Genomic DNA, 25,802 nt, shown 5'->3' with positions numbered 1-25,802 from the left:
ACTAGTTCATGGTAAAGAGCTGTCCTGGATAATGTCACTAGTTCATGGTAAAGAGCTGTCCAGGATAATGTCACTAGTTCATGGTAAACAGCTGTCAATGATAATGTCACTAGTTCATGGTAAAGAGCTGTCCATGATAATGTTACTAGTTCATGGTAAAGAGCTGTCCAGGATAATGTCACTAGTTCATGGTAAAGAGCTGTCTATGATAATGTCACTAGTTCATGGTAAAGAGCTGTCCATGATAATGTCACTAGTTCATGGTAAATAGCTGTCTAGGATAATGTCACTAATTCAATGTAAAGAGCTGTGCATGATAATGTCACTAGTTCATGGTAAAGAGCTGTCCATGATAATGTCACTAGTTCATGGTAAAGAGCTGTCCAGGATAATGTCACTAGTTCATGGAAAAGAGCTGTCCATGATAATGTCACTAGTTCATGGTAAAGAGCTGTCCACGATAATGTCACTAGTTCATGGTAAACAGCTGTCAATGATAATGTCACTAGTTCATGGTAAAGAGCTGTCTATGATAATGTCACTAGTTCATGGTAAAGAGCTGTCCAGGATAATGTCACTAGTTCATGGTAAACAGCTGTCAATGATAATGTCACTAGTTCATGGTAAAGAGCTGTCCAGGATAATGTCACTAGTTCATGATAAAGAGCTGTCCATGATAATGTCACTAGTTCATGGTAAAGAGCTGTCCTGGATAATGTCACTAGTTCATGGTAAAGAGCTGTCCACGATAATGTCACTAGTTCATGGTAAACAGCTGTCAATGATAATGTCACTAGTTCATGGTAAAGAGCTGTCCTGGATAATGTCACTAGTTCATGGTAAAGAGCTGTCCAGGATAATGTCACTAGTTCATGGTAAAGAGCTGTCCATGATAATGTCACTAGTTCATGGTAAATAGCTGTCTAGGATAATGTCACTAATCCGTGGTAAAGAGCTGTCCATGATAATGTCACTAGTTCATGGTAAAGAGCTGTCCAGGATAATGTCACTAGTTCATGGTAAAGAGCTGTCCAGGATAATGTTACTAGTTCATGGTAAATAGCTGTCCATGATAATGTCACTAGTTCATGGTAAATAGCTGTCTAGGATAATGTCACTAATCCAATGTAAAGAGCTGTTCATGATAATGTCACTAGTTCATGGTAAAGAGCTGTCCATGATAATGTCACTAGTTCATGGTAAAGAGCTGTCCATGATAATGTCACTAGTTCATGGTAAAGAGCTGTCCATGATAATGTCACTAGTTCATGGTAAAGAGCTGTCCATGATAATGTCACTAGTTCATGGTAAATAGCTGTCTAGGATAATGTCACTAATCCAATGTAAAGAGCTGTGCATGATAATGTCACTAGTTCATGGTAAAGAGCTGTCCATGATAATGTCACTAGTTCATGGTAAAGAGCTGTCCAGGATAATGTCACTAGTTCATGGTAAAGAGCTGTCCATGATAATGTCACTAGTTCATGGTAAAGAGCTGTCCACGATAATGTCACTAGTTCATGGTAAACAGCTGTCCATGATAATGTCACTAGTTCATGGTAAACAGCTGTCCATGATAATGTTACTAGTTCATGGTAAAGAGCTGTCCAGGATAATGTCACTAGTTCATGGTAAAGAGCTGTCTATGATAATGTCACTAGTTCATGGTAAAGAGCTGTCCATGATAATGTCACTAGATCATGGTAAATAGCTGTATAGGATAATGTCACTAATTCAATGTAAAGAGCTGTGCATGATAATGTCACTAGTTCATGGTAAAGAGCTGTCCATGATAATGTCACTAGTTCATGGTAAAGAGCTGTCCAGGATAATGTCACTAGTTCATGGTAAAGAGCTGTCCACGATAATGTCACTAGTTCATGGTAAAGAGCTGTCCACGATAATGTCACTAGTTCATGGTAAACAGCTGTCAATGATAATGTCACTAGTTCATGGTAAAGAGCTGTCCTGGATAATGTCACTAGTTCATGGTAAAGAGCTGTCCAGGATAATGTCACTAGTTCATGGTAAACAGCTGTCAATGATAATGTCACTAGTTCATGGTAAAGAGCTGTCCATGATAATGTTACTAGTTCATGGTAAAGAGCTGTCCAGGATAATGTCACTAGTTCATGGTAAAGAGCTGTCTATGATAATGTCACTAGTTCATGGTAAAGAGCTGTCCATGATAATGTCACTAGTTCATGGTAAATAGCTGTCTAGGATAATGTCACTAATTCAATGTAAAGAGCTGTGCATGATAATGTCACTAGTTCATGGTAAAGAGCTGTCCATGATAATGTCACTAGTTCATGGTAAAGAGCTGTCCAGGATAATGTCACTAGTTCATGGTAAAGAGCTGTCCATGATAATGTCACTAGTTCATGGTAAAGAGCTGTCCACGATAATGTCACTAGTTCATGGTAAACAGCTGTCAATGATAATGTCACTAGTTCATGGTAAACAGCTGTCAATGATAATGTCACTAGTTCATGGTAAAGAGCTGTCCTGGATAATGTCACTAGTTCATGGTAAAGAGCTGTCCAGGATAATGTCACTAGTTCATGGTAAACAGCTGTCAATGATAATGTCACTAGTTCATGGTAAAGAGCTGTCCAGGATAATGTCACTAGTTCATGGTAAACAGCTGTCAATGATAATGTCACTAGTTCATGGTAAAGAGCTGTGCATGATAATGTCACTAGTTCATGGTAAAGAGCTGTCCATGATAATGTCACTAGTTCATGGTAAAGAGCTGTCCAGGATAATGTCACTAGTTCATGGTAAAGAGCTGTCCATGATAATGTCACTAGTTCATGGTAAAGAGCTGTCCATGATAATGTCACTAGTTCATGGTAAAGAGCTGTCCACGATAATGTCACTAGTTCATGGTAAACAGCTGTCAATGATAATGTCACTAGTTCATGGTAAAGAGCTGTCCTGGATAATGTCACTAGTTCATGGTAAAGAGCTGTCCAGGATAATGTCACTAGTTCATGGTAAACAGCTGTCAATGATAATGTCACTAGTTCATGGTAAAGAGCTGTCCAGGATAATGTCACTAGTTCATGGTAAACAGCTGTCAATGATAATGTCACTAGTTCATGGTAAAGAGCTGTGCATGATAATGTCACTAGTTCATGGTAAAGAGCTGTCCAGGATAATGTCACTAGTTCATGGTAAAGAGCTGTCCTGGATAATGTCACTAGTTCATGGTAAAGAGCTGTCCAGGATAATGTCACTAGTTCATGGTAAACAGCTGTCAATGATAATGTCACTAGTTCATGGTAAAGAGCTGTCCTGGATAATGTCACTAGTTCATGGTAAAGAGCTGTCCAGGATAATGTCACTAGTTCATGGTAAACAGCTGTCAATGATAATGTCACTAGTTCATGGTAAAGAGCTGTCCATGATAATGTTACTAGTTCATGGTAAAGAGCTGTCCAGGATAATGTCACTAGTTCATGGTAAAGAGCTGTCTATGATAATGTCACTAGTTCATGGTAAAGAGCTGTCCATGATAATGTCACTAGTTCATGGTAAATAGCTGTCTAGGATAATGTCACTAATTCAATGTAAAGAGCTGTGCATGATAATGTCACTAGTTCATGGTAAAGAGCTGTCCATGATAATGTCACTAGTTCATGGTAAAGAGCTGTGCATGATAATGTCACTAGTTCATGGTAAAGAGCTGTCCAGGATAATGTCACTAGTTCATGGTAAAGAGCTGTCCTGGATAATGTCACTAGTTCATGGTAAAGAGCTGTCCTGGATAATGTCACTAGTTCATGGTAAAGAGCTGTCCTGGATAATGTCACTAGTTCATGGTAAAGAGCTGTCCAGGATAATGTCACTAGTTCATGGTAAACAGCTGTCAATGATAATGTCACTAGTTCATGGTAAAGAGCTGTCCATGATAATGTTACTAGTTCATGGTAAAGAGCTGTCCAGGATAATGTCACTAGTTCATGGTAAAGAGCTGTCTATGATAATGTCACTAGTTCATGGTAAAGAGCTGTCCATGATAATGTCACTAGTTCATGGTAAATAGCTGTCTAGGATAATGTCACTAATTCAATGTAAAGAGCTGTGCATGATAATGTCACTAGTTCATGGTAAAGAGCTGTCCATGATAATGTCACTAGTTCATGGTAAAGAGCTGTCCAGGATAATGTCACTAGTTCATGGAAAAGAGCTGTCCATGATAATGTCACTAGTTCATGGTAAAGAGCTGTCCACGATAATGTCACTAGTTCATGGTAAACAGCTGTCAATGATAATGTCACTAGTTCATGGTAAAGAGCTGTCTATGATAATGTCACTAGTTCATGGTAAAGAGCTGTCCAGGATAATGTCACTAGTTCATGGTAAACAGCTGTCAATGATAATGTCACTAGTTCATGGTAAAGAGCTGTCCAGGATAATGTCACTAGTTCATGATAAAGAGCTGTCCATGATAATGTCACTAGTTCATGGTAAAGAGCTGTCCTGGATAATGTCACTAGTTCATGGTAAAGAGCTGTCCACGATAATGTCACTAGTTCATGGTAAACAGCTGTCAATGATAATGTCACTAGTTCATGGTAAAGAGCTGTCCTGGATAATGTCACTAGTTCATGGTAAAGAGCTGTCCAGGATAATGTCACTAGTTCATGGTAAAGAGCTGTCCATGATAATGTCACTAGTTCATGGTAAATAGCTGTCTAGGATAATGTCACTAATCCGTGGTAAAGAGCTGTCCATGATAATGTCACTAGTTCATGGTAAAGAGCTGTCCAGGATAATGTCACTAGTTCATGGTAAAGAGCTGTCCAGGATAATGTTACTAGTTCATGGTAAATAGCTGTCCATGATAATGTCACTAGTTCATGGTAAATAGCTGTCTAGGATAATGTCACTAATCCAATGTAAAGAGCTGTTCATGATAATGTCACTAGTTCATGGTAAAGAGCTGTCCATGATAATGTCACTAGTTCATGGTAAAGAGCTGTCCATGATAATGTCACTAGTTCATGGTAAAGAGCTGTCCATGATAATGTCACTAGTTCATGGTAAAGAGCTGTCCATGATAATGTCACTAGTTCATGGTAAATAGCTGTCTAGGATAATGTCACTAATCCAATGTAAAGAGCTGTGCATGATAATGTCACTAGTTCATGGTAAAGAGCTGTCCATGATAATGTCACTAGTTCATGGTAAAGAGCTGTCCAGGATAATGTCACTAGTTCATGGGAAAGAGCTGTCCATGATAATGTCACTAGTTCATGGTAAAGAGCTGTCCACGATAATGTCACTAGTTCATGGTAAACAGCTGTCCATGATAATGTCACTAGTTCATGGTAAACAGCTGTCCATGATAATGTTACTAGTTCATGGTAAAGAGCTGTCCTGGATAATGTCACTAGTTCATGGTAAAGAGCTGTCCAGGATAATGTCACTAGTTCATGGTAAAGAGCTGTCCATGATAATGTCACTAGTTCATGGTAAATAGCTGTCTAGGATAATGTCACTAATCCGTGGTAAAGAGCTGTCCATGATAATGTCACTAGTTCATGGTAAAGAGCTGTCCAGGATAATGTCACTAGTTCATGGTAAAGAGCTGTCCAGGATAATGTTACTAGTTCATGGTAAATAGCTGTCCATGATAATGTCACTAGTTCATGGTAAATAGCTGTCTAGGATAATGTCACTAATCCAATGTAAAGAGCTGTTCATGATAATGTCACTAGTTCATGGTAAAGAGCTGTCCATGATAATGTCACTAGTTCATGGTAAAGAGCTGTCCATGATAATGTCACTAGTTCATGGTAAAGAGCTGTCCATGATAATGTCACTAGTTCATGGTAAAGAGCTGTCCATGATAATGTCACTAGTTCATGGTAAATAGCTGTCTAGGATAATGTCACTAATCCAATGTAAAGAGCTGTGCATGATAATGTCACTAGTTCATGGTAAAGAGCTGTCCATGATAATGTCACTAGTTCATGGTAAAGAGCTGTCCAGGATAATGTCACTAGTTCATGGTAAAGAGCTGTCCATGATAATGTCACTAGTTCATGGTAAAGAGCTGTCCACGATAATGTCACTAGTTCATGGTAAACAGCTGTCCATGATAATGTCACTAGTTCATGGTAAACAGCTGTCCATGATAATGTTACTAGTTCATGGTAAAGAGCTGTCCAGGATAATGTCACTAGTTCATGGTAAAGAGCTGTCTATGATAATGTCACTAGTTCATGGTAAAGAGCTGTCCATGATAATGTCACTAGATCATGGTAAATAGCTGTATAGGATAATGTCACTAATTCAATGTAAAGAGCTGTGCATGATAATGTCACTAGTTCATGGTAAAGAGCTGTCCATGATAATGTCACTAGTTCATGGTAAAGAGCTGTCCAGGATAATGTCACTAGTTCATGGTAAAGAGCTGTCCACGATAATGTCACTAGTTCATGGTAAAGAGCTGTCCACGATAATGTCACTAGTTCATGGTAAACAGCTGTCAATGATAATGTCACTAGTTCATGGTAAAGAGCTGTCCTGGATAATGTCACTAGTTCATGGTAAAGAGCTGTCCAGGATAATGTCACTAGTTCATGGTAAACAGCTGTCAATGATAATGTCACTAGTTCATGGTAAAGAGCTGTCCATGATAATGTTACTAGTTCATGGTAAAGAGCTGTCCAGGATAATGTCACTAGTTCATGGTAAAGAGCTGTCTATGATAATGTCACTAGTTCATGGTAAAGAGCTGTCCATGATAATGTCACTAGTTCATGGTAAATAGCTGTCTAGGATAATGTCACTAATTCAATGTAAAGAGCTGTGCATGATAATGTCACTAGTTCATGGTAAAGAGCTGTCCATGATAATGTCACTAGTTCATGGTAAAGAGCTGTCCAGGATAATGTCACTAGTTCATGGTAAAGAGCTGTCCATGATAATGTCACTAGTTCATGGTAAAGAGCTGTCCACGATAATGTCACTAGTTCATGGTAAACAGCTGTCAATGATAATGTCACTAGTTCATGGTAAAGAGCTGTCCTGGATAATGTCACTAGTTCATGGTAAAGAGCTGTCCAGGATAATGTCACTAGTTCATGGTAAACAGCTGTCAATGATAATGTCACTAGTTCATGGTAAAGAGCTGTCCAGGATAATGTCACTAGTTCATGGTAAAGAGCTGTCCATGATAATGTCACTAGTTCAATGTAAAGAGCTGTCCTGGATAATGTCACTAGTTCATGGTAAAGAGCTGTCCAGGATAATGTCACTAGTTCATGGTAAACAGCTGTCAATGATAATGTCACTAGTTCATAGTAAAGAGCTGTTCTTTCTTGGTGTGTGGCTTCAGCCCAGTGCCTACCTCATTCTGCCTCTTATCTGACATCTGGTTGGTTCCTCCTGACAGGGTCTTATGTGCTAATGATGGTTCAACATAGCCCTTGATCATGACTCTCAGTTCCATTACATTACACTTAAGAGTCATTGGACGAAAGGGGCTTCTGTATGTTTTTTTTTGTTAAGAGCCCTGACTCTTGGTCTGAACATTAACATGCAACACTTGCGTTACGGTTTTGGAAGCATAAGGACCTTATCTTTCATATTAGCGAGTATTAATTTTCTAAAAAACAAAATGTTAAAACACACCTTTATAGGGTTAGTGTTCCCATACGGCTATATCTCCATGTTACAGTGCATGTTTACTGAAGACAGACGGAAGACAGAGGGACGACCTGTGTTAATTAGCTATCTAGCATGTTCCCGAACACCTTTGTGTAATGAAAGAAAGCTGCCAGAAACTTGTCACTGAAAAATACTATCGGCTGCAACCAATGTTCCCTCAAAACAATTTAGTCACTGAGCAAATTTCAGGTCTGCTGAGCGCAAACTTCAATTTTTGAACTTCCAGCATGCATTTACAGTGAACACTGAGGCTGTACCCGATTTAAGTCAACATTTTAACAGTGGCCAAGTAGGCTACTGTGGCTATTTGATCATAATGTTAGCCTACCAGAGTGGCATACCATAAAAAACAATGGGGAAAATGCATCCCATAACATTTTAACATGGAAATTGCTGTTCTGTCATTCAGCATACAGTAGCAGCCAATGTGTGGTGTTCAATGTAGGCCTACATTCCATGAGACTTTTGAAAAAAACATGCAGGTCTTGACATTGCCCTGTTTATGCACTTGTCCTTCGGTCAAGGAGGTGACTGAAAATGTTGTCGTGTTTGATACGAGAAACCACTTTACAAAATGAAATGCATTATTATTCCCATACCATTATTACAGAGAATCAGACAAATTATGCTACCCTCTGCCTATTGGCTACTTAGCTTATTCAAACTTGTCTCAAAATACAACACTGCCCCTTTAAAACAAAAAAAAAGCTCTTTACCTGACTCACTTTTCAAAGATGCCTAGAAATGTACACGTTTTATGCTCTTATAAGAAGCAATCACTCCCCTATTGCTGACTACAAATGATCTATAACTGGGCTAATAACTCACTAACTAGCAAAGGATATGAACAAAATGTGCACATGTTGCTACCTGCAGCTCTCGCTTTAATATCAAAACAAGCACATCTCCTAACTACCGCTATTGCTGTAAACACAGTCAAGTTCAAAGTAAATGGCACAGAACCATGTATGACAATTGTCTATTTGCATATAAGCCTACCGCAGCTCTGATTGTTTATGCCGCTCTGATATGTGTAGAGTACGGGCCGATTAGTGCGTGTCAATGCAATAGAATTCTACTCCGATGCGTTCTGCAAAATTTCTTGCATAGTTTGTTTTGTTTCGGTATGTTGCATTGAAAGTGGCTAATATTGCGTCGACTCGATCACAGTAAAGGGAAACGTTGATATTGTTAACAGGGAAAACTATAGAACAGTGGTACCAACCTTTTCTGAGTCAAGATGCAACCTGAGATCTACCACTCAGATTTTTTGTTGTTGTACATGACTTAAAAACCGTAAGCCTATGCAACATCAACCAATTAAAAACTGTACTGTAGCAATGAGGTTTGTGCAGAAAGCTATAGGCCCAATACATTATCACCCCATATTGGCTTTGCTTGAATTGTTAATCTTTCCACAAGATATAGTCCCGACACAAATCTAGGGTTGCTACCCAAGCCGGCTGGTCGTTTGTTCTATCGGTTCGGTTGCCAGAGACGCGACCAAGTCGTTTAGTCTTTTTGTTCTGTATCTATGGACGTGACCCAGCCATTCGTTCTAAATGTTCCAAGCAAATACTGGCTGGCAACGTTCTTATCCCTTGCTTGCTAGCTTTTTTCAATTGACATTTATTTGTATTGATCCATAAAAATGATGCCAGCTGATTCATGATTTCGACTGGCTGAGAAACGCTGGCTGTCTGTCTGTCTCGTCCCGACATGTTCATTACTATGGGACAGCTGGAAATCGAATTTGAATATTGAAACAACAATATTGCAAATATTGTTGCAAATGTCAGAGAGACAGACAGCAAGGTTTATACAAATCTCCACTGTTGAAAACTGAATGTTATTCGAAAAGAACTGTGAGATAATGTCTTGATGCTTTTTATAGTAGAGATCAAGTTTATAAATTGCCTGGCTGGGCTGGTGAGACAGTGGATTGCACAATCAGATGGAACAGAGTAAATAGGCATTTTAACGTCATAGATTTAGCTGGTGGTATCTTGTGGAATAGACACCAGCTGGAATGCGGTTTTAACCAATCATCATTAACCAATCATCAGGATTAGACCCACCCATTGTATAATACAGTACATTATACTGTACTTTACTCTAGTGTGCTGTACTGAACTGTACTGTCCAAACATAGCCATAAAAAAGCTCTTATGAGCTGAACATAACAGTAATTCCCCCCCAAGCAGACACATCGATGGCCCTGAACGAACTTTATTTGACTCTATGTAAACTGGAAACCACATATCCTGAGGCTGCATTCATTGTAGCTGGGGATTTTAACAAGGCTAATCTGAAAACAAGACTCCCTAAATTCTATCAGCATATCGATTGCGCAACCAGGGCTGGTAAAACCCTGGATCATTGTTATTCTAACTTCCGCGACGCATTTAAGGCCCTCGCCAGCCCTCCTTTCGGAAAAGCTGACCACGACTCCATTTTGTTGCTTCCAGCCTACAGACAGAAACTAAAACAAGAAGCTCCCGCCCTCAGGTCTGTTCAACGCTGGTCCGACCAGTCTGATTCCACGCTTCAAGACTGCTTCGATCACGTGGATTGGGATATGTTCCGCATTGCATCCAACAACAACATTGACGAATACGCTGATTCGGTGAGCGAGTTCATTAGAAAGTGCATCGGCGATGTCGTACCCACAGCAACTATTAAAACATTCCCAAACCAGAAACCGTGGATTGATGGCAGCATTCGCGCGAAACTGAAAGCGCGAACCACTGCTTTTAACCAGGGCAAGGTGACCGGAAACATGACCGAATACAAACAGTGTAGCTATTCCCTCCGCAAGGCAATCAAACAAGCTAAGCGTCAGTATAGAGACAAAGTAGAGTTGCAATTCAACGGCTCAGACACAAGAGGTATGTGGCAGGGTCTACAGTCAATCACGGATTACAAAAAGAAAACCAGCCCCGTCGCGGACCAGGATGTCTTGCTCCCAGACAGACTAAATAACTTCTTTGCTCGCTTTGAGGACAATACAGTGCCACTGACACGGCCCGCTACCAAAACCTGCGGACTCTCCTTCACTGCAGCCGACGTGAGTAAAACATTTAAACGTGTTAACCCTGGCAAGGCTGCAGGCCCAGACGGCATCCCCAGCCGCGTCCTCAGAGCATGCGCAGACCTGGCTGGTGTGTTTACGGACATATTCAATCAATCCTTATCCCAGTCTGCTGTTCCCACATGCTTCAAGAGGGCCACCATTGTTCCTGTTCCCAAGAAAGCTAAGGTAACTGAGCTAAACGACTACCGCCCCGTAGCACTCACTTCCGTCATCACGAAGTGCTTTGAGAGACTAGTCAAGGACCATATCACCTCCACCCTACCTGACACCCTAGACCCACTCCAATTTGCTTACCGACCCAATAGGTCCACAGACGACGCAATCACAACCACACTGCATACTGCCCTAACCCATTTGGACAAGAGGAATACCCATGTGAGAATGCTGTTCATCGACTACAGCTCAGCATTCAACACCATAGTACCCTCCAAACTCGTCATCAAGCTCGAGACCCTGGGTCTCGACCCCGCCCTGTGCAACTGGGTCCTGGAGTTCCTGACGGGCCGCCCCCAGGTGGTGAGGGTAGGTAACAACATCTCCACCCCGCTGATCCTCAACACTGGGGCCTTACAAGGGTGCGTTCTGAGCCCTCTCCTGTACTCCCTGTTCACCCACGACTGCGTGGCCATGCACGCCTCCAACTCAATCATCAAGTTTGTGGACGACACTACAGTGGTAGGCTTGATTACCAACAACGACGAGACGGCCTACAGGGAGGAGGTGAGGGCCCTCGGAGTGTGGTGTCAAGAAAATAACCTCATACTCAACGTCAACAAAACAAAGGAGATGATTGTGGACTTCAGGAAACAGCAGAGGGAGCACCCCCCTATCCACATCGACGGGACAGTAGTGGAGAAGGTGGAAAGTTTTAAGTTCCTCGGTGTACACATCACGGACAAACTGAATTGGTCCACCCACACAGACAGCGTTGTGAAGAAGGCGCAGCAGCGCCTCTTCAACCTCAGGAGGCTGAAGAAATTCGGCTTGTCACCAAAAGCACTCACAAACTTCTACAGATGCACAATCGAGAGCATCCTGTCGGGCTGTATCACCGCCTGGTACGGCAACTGCTCCGCCCACAACCGTAAGGCTCTCCAGAGGATAGTGAGGTCTGCACAACGCATCACTGGGGGCAAACTACCTGCCCTCCAGGACACCTACACCACCCGATGTCACAGGAAGGCCATATAAAGATCATCAAGGGCAACAACCACCCGAGCCACTGCCTGTTCACCCCGCTATCATCCAGAAGGCGAGGTCAGTACAGGTGCATCAAAGCAGGGACCGATAGACTGAAAAACAGCTTCTATCTCAAGGCCAACAGACTGTTAAACAGCCACCACTAACATCGAGTGGCTGCTGCCAACATACTGACTCAACTCCAGCTCACTTTAATAATGGAAATTGATCAAAAATGTATCACTAGCCACTTTAAACAATGCCACTTAACTTCTTGCGCTACGGATCCCTTTTACGGGATCATTTTCCTAAACAACCGCTGAATTGCAGGGCGCAAAATATTACTAAAAATATTTATAATCATGCAATCGCAAGTAAAATATACCAAAACACAGCTTAGCTTGTTGTTAATCCACCTATCGTGTCAGATTTTGAAAATATGCTTTACAGCGAAAGAAATCCACGTTTTTGTGAGTGTATCAATCAATGCTAGAACAGCTAGCCCCAAATTAGCATGGTCACGAAAGTCAGAAAAGCAATAAAATTAATCGCTTACCTTTGATAATCTTCGGATGTTTGCACTCACGAGACTCCCAGTTACACAACAAATATTATTTTTGTTCGATAAATATTACTTTTATAACAAAAAAACGCCATTTGGGTTGCGCGTTATGTTCAGAAAACCAGAGCCTCGTTCCGTTCGACGAAAATTCCAAAAAGTATCCGTAATGTTCGTAGAAACATGTCAAATGTTTTTTATAATCAATACTCAGATTGTTTTTAACAAACATAATCGATAATATTTCAACCGGACCGTAACCTATTCAATAAGAGAGAAAAAAAAAATGGAGAGCTACCCTCTCGCGCTTAGGAACTAATCAGAGGACACCTGACTAGTTTTGAAAAATCTCGCTAATTTTTCAAAATAAAAGCCTGAAACTATGTCTAAAGCCTGGTCACAGCCTGAGGAAGCCATTGGAAAAGGAATCTGGTTGATACCCCTTTAAATGGAAGAAAGACGGACCAGGAAACACAGATTAAAAAATAAATAAATCACTTCCGGGTTAGATTTTCTCAGGTTTTTGCCTGCAGAATCAGTTTTGTTATACTCACAGACAATATTTTGACAGTTTTGGAAACTTTGGAGTGTTTTCTATCCTAATCTGTAAATTATATGCATATTCTACGATCTGGACCTGAGAAATAGTCCGTTTACCTTGGGAACGTTATTTTTTTTTAAAATGTAAAAAAAATCTGACCCCTAGTGTCAAGAGGTTTAATATAATGTATATGTATATACTGTACTCTATATCATCTACTGCATCTTGCCATCTTTATGTAATACATGTATCACTAGCCACTTTAAACTATGCACTTTTATGTTTACATACCCTACATTACTCATCTCATATGTATATACTGTACTCGATACCATCTACTGCATCTTGCCTATGCCGTTCTGTACCATCACTCATTCATATATCTTTATGTACATATTCTTTATCCCTTTATACTTGTGTGTATAAGGTAGTAGTTGTGGAATTGTTAGGTTAGATTACTCGTTGGTTATTACTGCATTGTCAGAACTAGAAGCACAAGCATTTCGCTACACATGCATTAACATCTGCTAACCATGTGTATGTGACAAATAACATTTTATTTTATTTGCCAGTAGAAGGGAGGACAGTAGCAGGAGACCCTATGAGCAGATCAAAACAGTATGCCAGTTGAAGGGAGGACAGTAGCAGGACACCCTATGAGCTGAACATAACAGTATGCCAGTAGAAGGGAGGACAGTAGCAGGAGACCCTATGAGCAGATCATAACAGTATGCCAGTGGAAGGGAGGACAGTAGCAGGACACCCTATGAGCTGAACATAACAGTATGCCAGTAGAAGGGAGGACAGTAGCAGGAGACCCTATGAGCAGATCATAACAGTATGCCAGTGGAAGGGAGGACAGTAGCAGGACACCCTATGAGCTGAACATAACAGTATGCCAGTAGAAGGGAGGACAGTAGCAGGAGACCCTATGAGCAGATCATAACAGTATGCCAGTGGAAGGGATGACAGTAGCAGATGACCCAACGACGGTTTGTGACTATTATGATTTTCCCATTGTAGCCAATTCAATTGCAGTAATTCCGTTACTGATTTGTTTTGGTAATTCCGTTACTGATTTGCTAACAGAATCACAAGTTTTAATCACTTAATAATTCATATACTAATAAAATAAAAAAAAGCATTCTCCTTTCTCTCCCCAATTTCGTGATATCCAATTGGTAGTTACAGTCTTGTCCCATCGCTGCAACTCCCCTACGGACTCGGGGGAGGCGAAGGTCAAGAGCCGTGTATCCTCCGAAACACGACCCTGCCAAGCCGCACTGCTTCTTGACACACTGCTCACTTAACCCGTAAGTCAGCTTGCAGGCACCTGGCCCGCCACAAGGAGTTGCTAGAGCGCAATTGGACAAGGAATTCCCGGCCGGCCAAACCCTCCTCTAACCTGGACAATTGTGCACCGCCTCGTGTCTCCCGGTCATGGCCGGCTGCGACACAGCCTGGGATCGAACCCGGGTCTGTAGTGACGCCTCAAGCACTGCGATGCAGTCCCTTAAACCCCTGCACTACTCGGGAGATAAACAAACTTGATATCAGTAAAAACACAACAACTAATTGATAGGTTTACCTTTACTTATTACTTATGTGAAAATATCTTCAAGATGCAGTATGTGGGTTTTTGGTAGCTGAATCTCAAGGCACAAGGCAATGTTTCTTAAACTTACAGAAGGCAAAACTAAATAGTGTTGATATTAGTTTGCAGGGGTCTTTACTTCAGCATTATATTTTGATGTATTTCTAATACCTTTTAAAACTTTTTCTGGTGGATGTTGTAGAATACTTCTTTTCCATCTGTTTGACCAGATATCAAAGCCTTTGCTTATTCAACATTATGGGATAAGGGATGGAAAATAGTTGAAAAATATATGCCTTAATTACTCAAATATAGACTCTTAGCTTTCATTTGACACCCAATTTGATGTGCTCCTATGAACTTCACATGTTGGACCCATCTCTCGATTTTTTTCTATTTCGTCTCTCTCTCTCTCTCTCTCTCTCTCTCTCTCTCTCTCTCTCTCTCTCTCTCTCTCTCTCTCTCTCTCTATTTGTCTCTCTCTATTTTTGTCCCTCTCTCACTCTATCTCCATCCCACACTCACATCTGTGATTTTAGTATGCTGGAGACAGTGAGGGTGTTATGAGGATTGGTTTCCATTATGAGGTAATGTTTTCTGCTGTCTAGTGTTTAACTGTCATTTCACTGCGTTATCTTTGTCCACCAGGAGTGTCAAGGCCTTAGTTTCCACCGACCCAGCCAGACACCATCCCACAGACAGGTCATGGATGGAACCGTGGGGTTGGAATGGACAGATTTGTTTTAAGATACAACAGTAAATCAGTTTATATCGTTTCAAAAATCCTATTCAGTCACATGTAAGGTCATTCTTGGTCACCCTTGGGCAATTCCACTGGAACAGAATTATGCTTTGACACAGCTTTTTTACTTCAAAATGTATGCCAAACAAAAACCACTGATTTCACAGTTTAACAAAGAATACAATTCTATGCACAATTACTACTTTGAACAATTTACACAGTAAATACTGGAAAATCGGTGCAGATGCAAAGTTTGGTAACAAAATCAGGGTAAAATCCCCTTCAGTTTTATTCTTTTACCAAACTTTGTATCTGCACAGATCTTCCTGTAAATGTGTTTTACACATTTTCAGTGGAACTTGTTGAAAATAGTCCTTGTGCATAGAGTCCTATGGTTTGTTATGCTTTGAAATTAATGTTTTTTTGTTTGGTATACATTTTGAAGTGAAAAATTTGAGTCTCAGCGTAATTGCATTACAATTGAATTGGCCCCCTTTCTGGATCGAACTACACAAGAATTGTGTGACTATTTGCTGCCGGGCATTGGAATCTACAGTAGCTTTGCTACACAACAGGGTACTAGTGGATATTTTATGCTTCACCAGGAGTAGGTCTTACTTGGAGTGGTTAGAATGGATTTAGGGATTTCTGCCGACTCAAGAAATGTAATAATATTGCTCTGTCAGGTTTGAGACTGTCTGTTGTCTAGGTACAGCAAAGCTGCACTTTCTGCTGCATTTTATCAGCCACCAGCCGGAGAGGAGAGCTGCGGGTGCACTCTTAGAAAAAAGGGTTCCAAAAGGGTTCTTCGGCTGTCCACATAGGATAACCCTTTTTGGTTCCAGGTAGAACCCTTTTTGTTTCCAGGCAGAACTTTTTTTGGTTCCATGTAGAACCCTCTGTGGGTTGAAATATCAAAATGAACTCTGAACCAACTATATTAATTTGGTGACAGGTCGAAAAGCATTAAACATTTATGGCAATTTAGCTAGCTAGCTTGCTGTTGCTAGATCATTTTCCTGGGATATAAACATTTTGTTGTTATTTTACCTGAAATGCACAAGGTCCTCTACTCTGATAATTAATCCACAGATAAATGGGTAAGCAGAGTTTGTTTCTGGTAATCGCTCCTCCTTCAGGCTTCTTCTTCTTTTTTGGACTTTGTATGGTGGTTGGAAAATCAACTTTAAAGTGCATTACCACTACCAACTGGACTGGAGTGTGGACCTCAGTTCATCTTTCAATCACCCACGTGGGTATATGCTTCTAAAAACCAATGAGAAGATGGCACGTGGTTATATGCTCCTAAAAACCAATGAGGAGATGGGAGAGGCGGGACTTGCAGCACGGCTAGCGTCACTGATTGAATAACATGTATATGTACATTTATTTTGCAACACTCACGCACGCGACGTTAGCGGTGTGGTCAGCATGTTAGCTTCTAGATAGCAACTTTTTTTCCTAAGACTGTGGGAGTCCCTCTCTGGATGCATTCCAAATGGCAAAAGCATTGCACTATGTAAGGAGTAGGGTGTTATTTGGGACGCAGGCCCTCTCTCTCATGCTCTCTGCTCTCCCTGTCTCTTTCTCTTTCTGTCTTTCTCTGAATGTTATCAGCAGTGAAAATGTGAGGCGTTTTCCTGGCGAGGTATTAAAGGTGTCATTATCTGGGATATTGTGATTCATTTCCCTCAGCTCTGAGGTAAATGGCAACTCTTTATGCTCCTTTAATCAGGAAGAGCAGTCATGGAAATCATAGAGAAAGCGCGGTCGGTTGTCATGGAAATAATCTCAGATGGGTGCTTTATAGTTACATTTTTGGGTGGGATGGGTTTTGAATCTTTAGTATAGAAGCATAATTTGTTTTGCGAGGGAATTTTTAATATATTTTTTGTTGTTGCGCAAATCCACCCTCCCGGACGAATAACTACATTTGTATGCAAAAGCAATCTATTTAATGCAAGCCAGGCAAGCGGAATAGTACTACCGTCATACATGTATATTAGGCAGCAGAAATCACCTCTCCCCATAGGAAACATCAGACAGAACATACATGGTGGAACATGTTACAGATCTGATTTCTGATATGATAGCCCTGTGTGGATTAGACACTGAGCTGAACTCCTTTAATGAGCTAAGGATTCTCCACAGGCTTTACCACACACATTCATCTATTCTGCTTTGATTCTGTAAATACAGTGCTGCAGATGAAGTGTCCTTACAGCTTCTTAGTCGTCCTTTTATAGAGATCCTGGGTACATCCCAATTGGCACCTATTCCCTATATAGTACACTATTTTCGACCAGGGCTAATAGGGCTCTGGTCAAAAGGAGTGCACTATAAAGGTAATATGATGCTATTTGGGACACACACATAGAGATTCTGACAGAGATAAACAACAAGGCCTTTTTGCTCAGCCTCTGAGCTGTGTGTCTGTCAAAGGCTGCTGTGGGTTGTGTGTCTGTCAAAGCAGTTTGTGGGCTGGCTGCGGTGGGCTGTCTTCTCCTTTGTCAGCTGTGCTGCCGGGCGTTGGAGACGGGTCATTCCATGTCATTTCAGCAAGCCATGACACCCACAATCTCAGATTGTTCTGAAATAGGTTCTGTAGTTAGAAACGTAAGATTAGCATTCCTGAAACACTATTTTGTTGACAATTTCGCAGAGATCAAATTAAATAAGCTAATTGGCCCTTTTAATTTATAGGATGTGCGTAATATTACACCAATATATTACCCAACATCCGATTTGAACCAAACTTTTCCTACCATTGAGTAAGACATGAGGAATCCAATAAAATGGTCAAAAGCCACCCACAGACTCCCCACGCCAATCCCACCCCAACAACCAGTATACAGTATCAGTTCTCTATGTTTATAAAGATGAGGTTTGGAGTATTGCTTCTTCATTGTTTAGAGAAATTAGCCATTGAAGTCGCTTTGTTTACCATAAATTTGTGTGAAAGTACCCGATTTCATTTTTGTGAGAAGTTATGGTTTATTTCATACCATTTACGAGTTGTCCATTTATTGTCTTTTGTTTGAAGCGCTCTTGTCAATATTCAGTAAAGAAACACACCTTATTAGGCATAGAAGTAGATCTAGGCTACCTGGCCTGTGCACAAATGTAGGCCTATAAATGTGCCCATTTGGAGATCTGATACTATTTCTGATTGTCTTAGCTCACCATAACTGTGGAGCTTCTCAAAGTATTTTCTTCTTTGCCTCAAACAGCAAGTAAACTAAGTATTTTTTAACATCCATTGAGAAGGACAATAGTTCCTCAACGTTGCCTATTTGAAAATTCTTTACAGCTCTCTCTTTCTATAACCACTCAGCATGAAAGGGGGAAAAAATGTGATGCTCTGATCCGAAGGAAAAAAGTAGGCCTACCTGATTACTTCTTATCCCTTGCACAAATAGCCTACAGCTCTGTCTGTCCGGAGCTCACTGGCGCAGGAAACTCTGAGGGCCCAGAATATTTCATACAATGTTGCGAGTTTTCTATCATGAGCTTGGGCTGACCAAGTTAATAGTTGATACAAGTGCCTTGCAGACAGGCCATGTGTAGCCAATGTATTTAATAGGATATTTATTTTTATCAGGATATTTTCTACCTGCATGCTGCAATGTTTTTATTTGTTGGTTTATGAAGGCTATTTTTACATATTGGCAATAGAAGTTACTTTTAGATTTGTATTGTATTGAATTTTGAGTAACCACATGACATTGATTTTGAGATATGAAGACTTTATTATAAATTAAATGAAACTGTTCAATGCAAATGTGCATATGAAAACCATAACTGGCACACAGATCAGTAGAAATGGTACGATAACTTGGCACTCCAAATGGAAAAGGTTGCTGACCCTGGTGTAGCCTATTACCGGAAACTTTAGGAGCCTTATTTTAGCATGTAAATCTTGGTAGGGCAAACTCCCCAAAAAATGTTTAGATGCATGCCAGCAAAGACACTACACAACACTAAACAATACATTAATTGCACTTCAACGGCGACAAGCGGTGGTCACAAACTGTTAGGGCCTACATAAAGCTGTCCCAACAGCAGAGGTTTCTTTCCAGCACCATGGAGTGAATCCTTACCACCGCTACACCTGCCTATCAGCGGAGCCTTGTCTGGCAGCAAAACAGTTCATTCAACCCTTTTAAAAAACATGGCTGGCTTGTTTAAACAAATGTGGTTTCTACTGACAATTGAGATGTACAAACTATGGCATAAGGGAATGATGAGCGGATGAGAGGCATTCCGCAATTTTTATTAAGACATTAATGAGCGAGCTACAGTAAGACGGACGTAGTCAATATAACTGTGTGTTCAGCACTTTAGCTGTACAGCGACAGAATGCAGAACATGGGCTGCTCTTACAGTATTTTCCCTGTACATCAAGTCAGAACGGTAGGATAAATAAAGGGGGCATATAAGCAGACAATGACAGCTAAGGCAATATTAGATGATGACATAAAAAATTTAAAAAAGTTATAGGCTACATGTGCAGCACATTGGCATGTTTAGGTCAAATTAAGAGAGGTAAGCAGACCAAATGATTAGGGTGAGGCACATGGGCTACAAACAGCTTACTACACAACATACACTTAGTATTGCTTTCTTAGCTACAGTATACAGTTGAAGTTGGAAGTTTACATACACCTTAGCCAAATACATTTAAACTCAGTTTTTAACAATTCCTGACATTTAATCAGAGTAAAAATGCTCTGTCTTAGGTCAGTTAGGATCACCACTTTATTTTAAGAATGTGAAATGTCAGAATAATAGTAGAGAGAATGATTTATTTCAGCTTTTATTTCTTTCATCACATTCCCAGTGGGTAAGAAGTTTACATACACTCAATTAGTATTTGGTAGCATTGCCTTTAAATTGTTTAATTTGGGTCAAACGTTTCGGGTAGCCTTCCACAAGCTTCCCACAATAAGTTGTGTGAATTTTGGCCCATTCCTCCTGACAGAGCTGGTGTAACTGAGTCAGGTTTTGTAGGCCTCCTTGCTCGCACGCGCTTTTTCAGTTCTGCGCACAAATTTTCTATAGGACTGAGGTCAGGGCTTTGTGATGGCCACTCCAATACCTTGACTTTGTTGTTCTTAATCCATTTTGCCACAACATTGGAAGTATGCTTGGGGTCATTGTCCATTTGGAAGTCCCATTTGCGACCAAGCTTTAACTTCCTGACTGATGTCTTGAGATGTTGCTTCAATATATCCACATAATTTTCCTGCCTCATGATGCCATTTATTTTGTGAAGTGCACCAGTCCCTCCTGCAGCAAAGCACCCCCACAACATGATCCTGCCACCCCCGTGCTTCACGGTTGGGATGGTGTTCTTCAGCTTGCAAGCCTCCCCCTTTTTCCTTCAAACATAACTATGGTCATTATTGCTAAACAGTTCTATTTTTGTTTCATCAGACCAGAGGACATTTATCCAAAAAGTATGATCTTTGTCCTCATGTGCAGTTGCAAACCGTAGTCTGGCTTTTTTTATGGTGGTTTTGGAGCAGTGGCTTCTTCCTTGCTGAGCAGGCTTTCAGGTTATGTCGATATAGGACTCGTTTTTACTGTGGATATATATACTTTTGTACCTGTTTCCTCCAGCATCTTCACAAGGTCCTTTGCTGTTGTTCTGGGATTGATTTGCACTTTTCGCACCAAGGTACGTTCATCTCTAGGAGACAGAACGCGTCTCCTTCCTGAGCAGTATGACAGCTGCGTGGTCCCATGGTGTTTATACTTGCATACTATTGTTTGTACAGATGAACGTGGTACCTTCAGGCGTTTGTAAATTGGTCCCAAGGATGAACCAGACTTGTGGAGGTCTACAATTTTTTTCCTGAGGTCTTGGCTGATTTTTTGGGATTTTCCCATGATGTCAAGCAAAGAGGCACTGAGTTTGAAGGTAGGCCTTGAAATACATCCACAGGTACACCTCCAATTGACTCAAATAATGTCAATTAGCCTATCAGAAGCTTCTAAAGCCATGACATAATTTTCTGGAATTTTCCAAGCTGTTTAAAGGCACAGTCAACTTAGTGTATGTAAACTTCTGACCCACTGGAATTACAGTGGGTCGGAATTACACAGTGAATTATACGTGAAATAATAATAATACTCCCAATATACACTACCGTTCAAAAGTACGGGGTCACTTAGAAATGTCCTTATTTTTGAAAGAAAAGCAAAAAAATTTGCTTTTGAATTAATCAGAAATAGAGGCCGATTAATTAGGGCCGATTTCAAGTTTTCATAACAATCGGTAATCTGCCTTTTTGGATGCCAAATATGGCCGATTACATTGCAATCCACGAGGAAACTGCGTGGCAGGCTGACCACCTGTTACGCGAGTGCAGCGTCAAAAGGACCATTTGGCTGCAAGGAGCCAAGGTAAGTTGCTTGCTAGCATTAAACTTATCTTATAAAAACAATCAATCTTCACATAATCACCAGTTAACTACACATGGTTGATGATATTACTTGGTTAACTAGCTTGTCCTGCGTTGCATATAATCAATGCGGTGCCTGTTAATTTATCATCGAATCATCACCCTACCTCAACTTCGCCAAACGGGTAACTTCGCCAAACGGGTAACTTCGCCAAACGGGTAACAAAAGCGCGTTCGCTAGAAAACCACAATCGTTCAACAAATGTACCTAACCATAAACATCAATGCCTTTCTTAAAATCAGTACACAGAAGTGTATTTTTTTTTAAACCTGCGTATTTAGTTAAAAGAAATTCATGTTAGCAGGCAATATTCCAAAAAATACCAAAAATTAGAACAGGTCATGGTAGAAATAGTTTTAGTTACTTAGCTCCGTGGTCCTGGAATTCTCTCTTGAACATTTAAAAATGTGATGATCTAGTTTCGTTAGTGGCGTTTAAACACTTGATCGATGTATATATCATAGAAGAGTGTAATTCTCTTTAGGCTAGCTGTTTTTAGTCAAGACTTTCGTGTTTTTAACGTAAAATGTTTTTGTTGTACTGTATATGTGTTTATAGTTTTGTTTAACTTCTAGTTCCTCCCAAACCCGGATCCGGGAGCACCCCCCACAGTAAAAAAGCTGACTAGCATAGCCTAGCATAGCGTCACAAGTAAATACTAGCATCTAAATATCATTAAATCACAAGTCCAAGACACCAGATGAAAGATACACATCTTGTGAATCCAGCCATCATTTCTGATTTTTAAAATGTTTTACAGGGAAGACACAATATGTAAATCTATTAGCTAACCACGATAGCAAAAGACACAACTTTTTTTTACTCCACCAGTTTTTTCCTGCATAGGTAGCTATCACAATTTCGACCAAATAAAGATATATATAGCCACTAACCAAGAAACAACTTCATCAGATGACAGTCTGATAACATATTTATTGTAGAGCATATGTTTTTTTAGAAAAATGTGCATATTTCAGGTATAAATCATAGTTTACCATTGCAGCCACTATCACAAAACTCACCAAAGCGACTAGAATAACTACAGAGAGCAACGTGTATTACCTAATTACTCATCATAAAACATTTCTTAAAAATACACAGCGTACAGCAATTGAAAGACACAGATCTTGTGAATCCAGACAATATTTCAGATTTTCTAAGTGTTTTACAGCGAAAACACAATATATCGTTATATTAGCATACCACATGAGCTAACATCACCCCAGCATTGATTCAAGGCAAAAAGAGCGATAACGTTATCACCACCAAAATATATAAATTTTTTCACTAACCTTCTCAGAATTTTTCAGATGACAGTCCTGTAACATCATATTACACAATGCATATAGAGTTTGTTCGAAAATGTGCATATTTAGCATCACAAATCGTGGTTATGCAATGTAATCAGTCAAAACATGGCATGCATTCTGGCCGGCGCCATCATGGAAAGGCACCTAAGTTTACGATTATTTATCGATTAGATTGACTAAAAAAATACAGGTTGGACAGCTAATGAAAGATGCATTAGTTATTAATGCAACCGCTGAGTTAGATTTTTTAAATTAACGTTACAGCCAGACTAGTGCCGCAATAATGGCCGACAAATGCGTTTACATTTTTCCACATAAATACGGAATAAAATCATAAATAGCTCTTACTTTTGGACGAGCTTCCATCAGAATCTTGGGCAAGTTGTCCTTTGTCCAAAATAATCGTTGCTTTGTTGTAAAACGTCCTCTTCAACTTCGGAACTAGCAGCTAACAATAGCTACGTGGCACACACATGTCCAAATCCTCAAAGCGCAATACTATGAAAATTCCGAAAATAGCAATATACTCGCATAAACTGATATAAATCGGTTTAAAATAACTTCGTTATGATGTTTCTAACACCTATATCGAATTAAATCACAGACGGATATATCTTATGCCGATAACGAGAGCTTTTGAGCATGCCATTCTGATGTCCTCTCTTGCGCATTGACGAGCGTCCAAAAGAACGGACATGTCACTCCATGGCCTTTTATAAACTCTGAGAAATACGTAGAGACTCCATTCCACTTCTCATTGGTTACTGACATCCAGGGGAAGGCGGGTGCAGTTCATTTCGACCCATAGGGCACACACAGAGCTTTAAACTGATCTGAGAACAGAGCCTAGTTTTCTGACCTTCGCATGTCCTGTCATGATTTTCGCTGTAGAAAGAGTTCTGGTTCACCCACAGACATAATTCAAACGGTTTTAGAAACTAGAGATTGTTTTCTATCCAATAGTAATAATAATATGCATATTGTACGAGCAAGAATTGAGTACGAGGCAGTTTAATTTGGAAATGTAAAAAAAAAGATAGTGCTAACAGCTCCCCCTATTGACAAAAGGTTAATGTTATGTTAGTGTATGTAAGTTGTTTTGTCTGAAACGTTGTTCCCCCTGCTGCTATTGGACCAGGTCTCTCTTGGAAAAGACATGTTATCTCAAAAACCTGGATAAATAAAGGTAAAAAAATATTACCTAGGGAAATCACTGGCTGTCAGTGCAAGCAGAGTCGGGGTATATGCAACAGTTTGGGCCGCCTGGCTCGTTGCAAACTGCGTGAACGTTATTAATTTGCCAGAATTTTACATATTTATGACATAACATTGAAGGTTGTGCAATGTAACACCAATATTTAGACTTAAGGTTGCCACCCGTTTGATAAAATATCGAACGGTTCCGTATTTCACTGAATGAATAAACGTTTTGTTTTCGAAATGATAGTTTCCGGATTTTACCATATTAATGACCAAAGGCTCATATTTCTGTGTTCATTATGTTATAATTAAGTCTATGATGTGATATTTGATAGAACAGTCTGACTGAGCGGTGGTAGGCAGCAGCAGGTTCGTAAGCATTCATTCAAACAGCACTTTACAGCGTTTGCCAGCAGCTCTTAGCAATGCTTGAAGCACAGCGCTTTTTATGACTTTAAGTCTATCAACTCCCGAGATTAGGCTGGCAATAATATAGTGCCAATAAGAACATCCAATGGTCAGAGGTATATGAAATACAAATGGTATAGAGAGAAATAGTCAACGCGTCGTAATTCATATAATAACTACATCCTAAAACTTCTTAACTGGGAATATTGAAGAACTGGGAATATTGAACCACCAGCTTTCATATGTTCTCATGTTCTGAGCAAGGAACTTAAACATTAGCTTTTTTACATGGCACATATTGCACTTTTACTTTCTTCTCCAACACTTTGTTTTTGCATTATTTAAACCAAATTGAAAATGTTTCATGATTTATTTGAGACTAAATAGATGTTATTTATGTATTATATTAAGTTAAAATAAAAGTGTTCATTCAGTATTGATTGTTGTAATTGTCATTATTACAAATATATATAAAAATTGGCCGATTAATCGGTATGTTTTTTTTTGCTCCTCCAATAATCGGTATCGGCGTTGGAAAATCATAATCGGTCGACGTCTAATCAGAAATACAGTGTAGACATTGTTAATGTTGTAAATGACTACTGTAGCTGAAAACGGCATATGTTTTTATGGAATATCAAATCAAATCTAAATCAAATCAAATTTATTTATATTGCCCTTCGTACATCAGCTGATATCTCAAAGTGCTGTACAGAAACCCAGCCTAAAACCCCAAACAGCAAGCAATGCAGGTGTAGAAGCACGGTGGCTAGGAAAAACTCCCTAGAAAGGCCAAAACCTAGGAAGAAACCTAGACAGGAACCATGCTATGAGGGGTGGCCAGTCCTCTTCTGGCTGTGCCGGGTGGAGATTATAACAGAACATGGCCAAGATGTTCAAATGTTCATAAATGACCAGCATGGTCAAATAATAATAATCACAGTAGTTGTCGAGGGTGCAGCACCTCAGGAGTAAATGTCAGTTGGCTTTTCATAGCCGATCATTAAGAGTATCTCTACCG

This window comes from Salvelinus alpinus, chromosome 3 (genome assembly GCF_045679555.1).
Source record: "Salvelinus alpinus chromosome 3, SLU_Salpinus.1, whole genome shotgun sequence".
Classification (NCBI taxonomy): Eukaryota; Metazoa; Chordata; class Actinopteri; order Salmoniformes; family Salmonidae; genus Salvelinus; species Salvelinus alpinus.
This window is presented reverse-complemented; position numbering follows the sequence as displayed.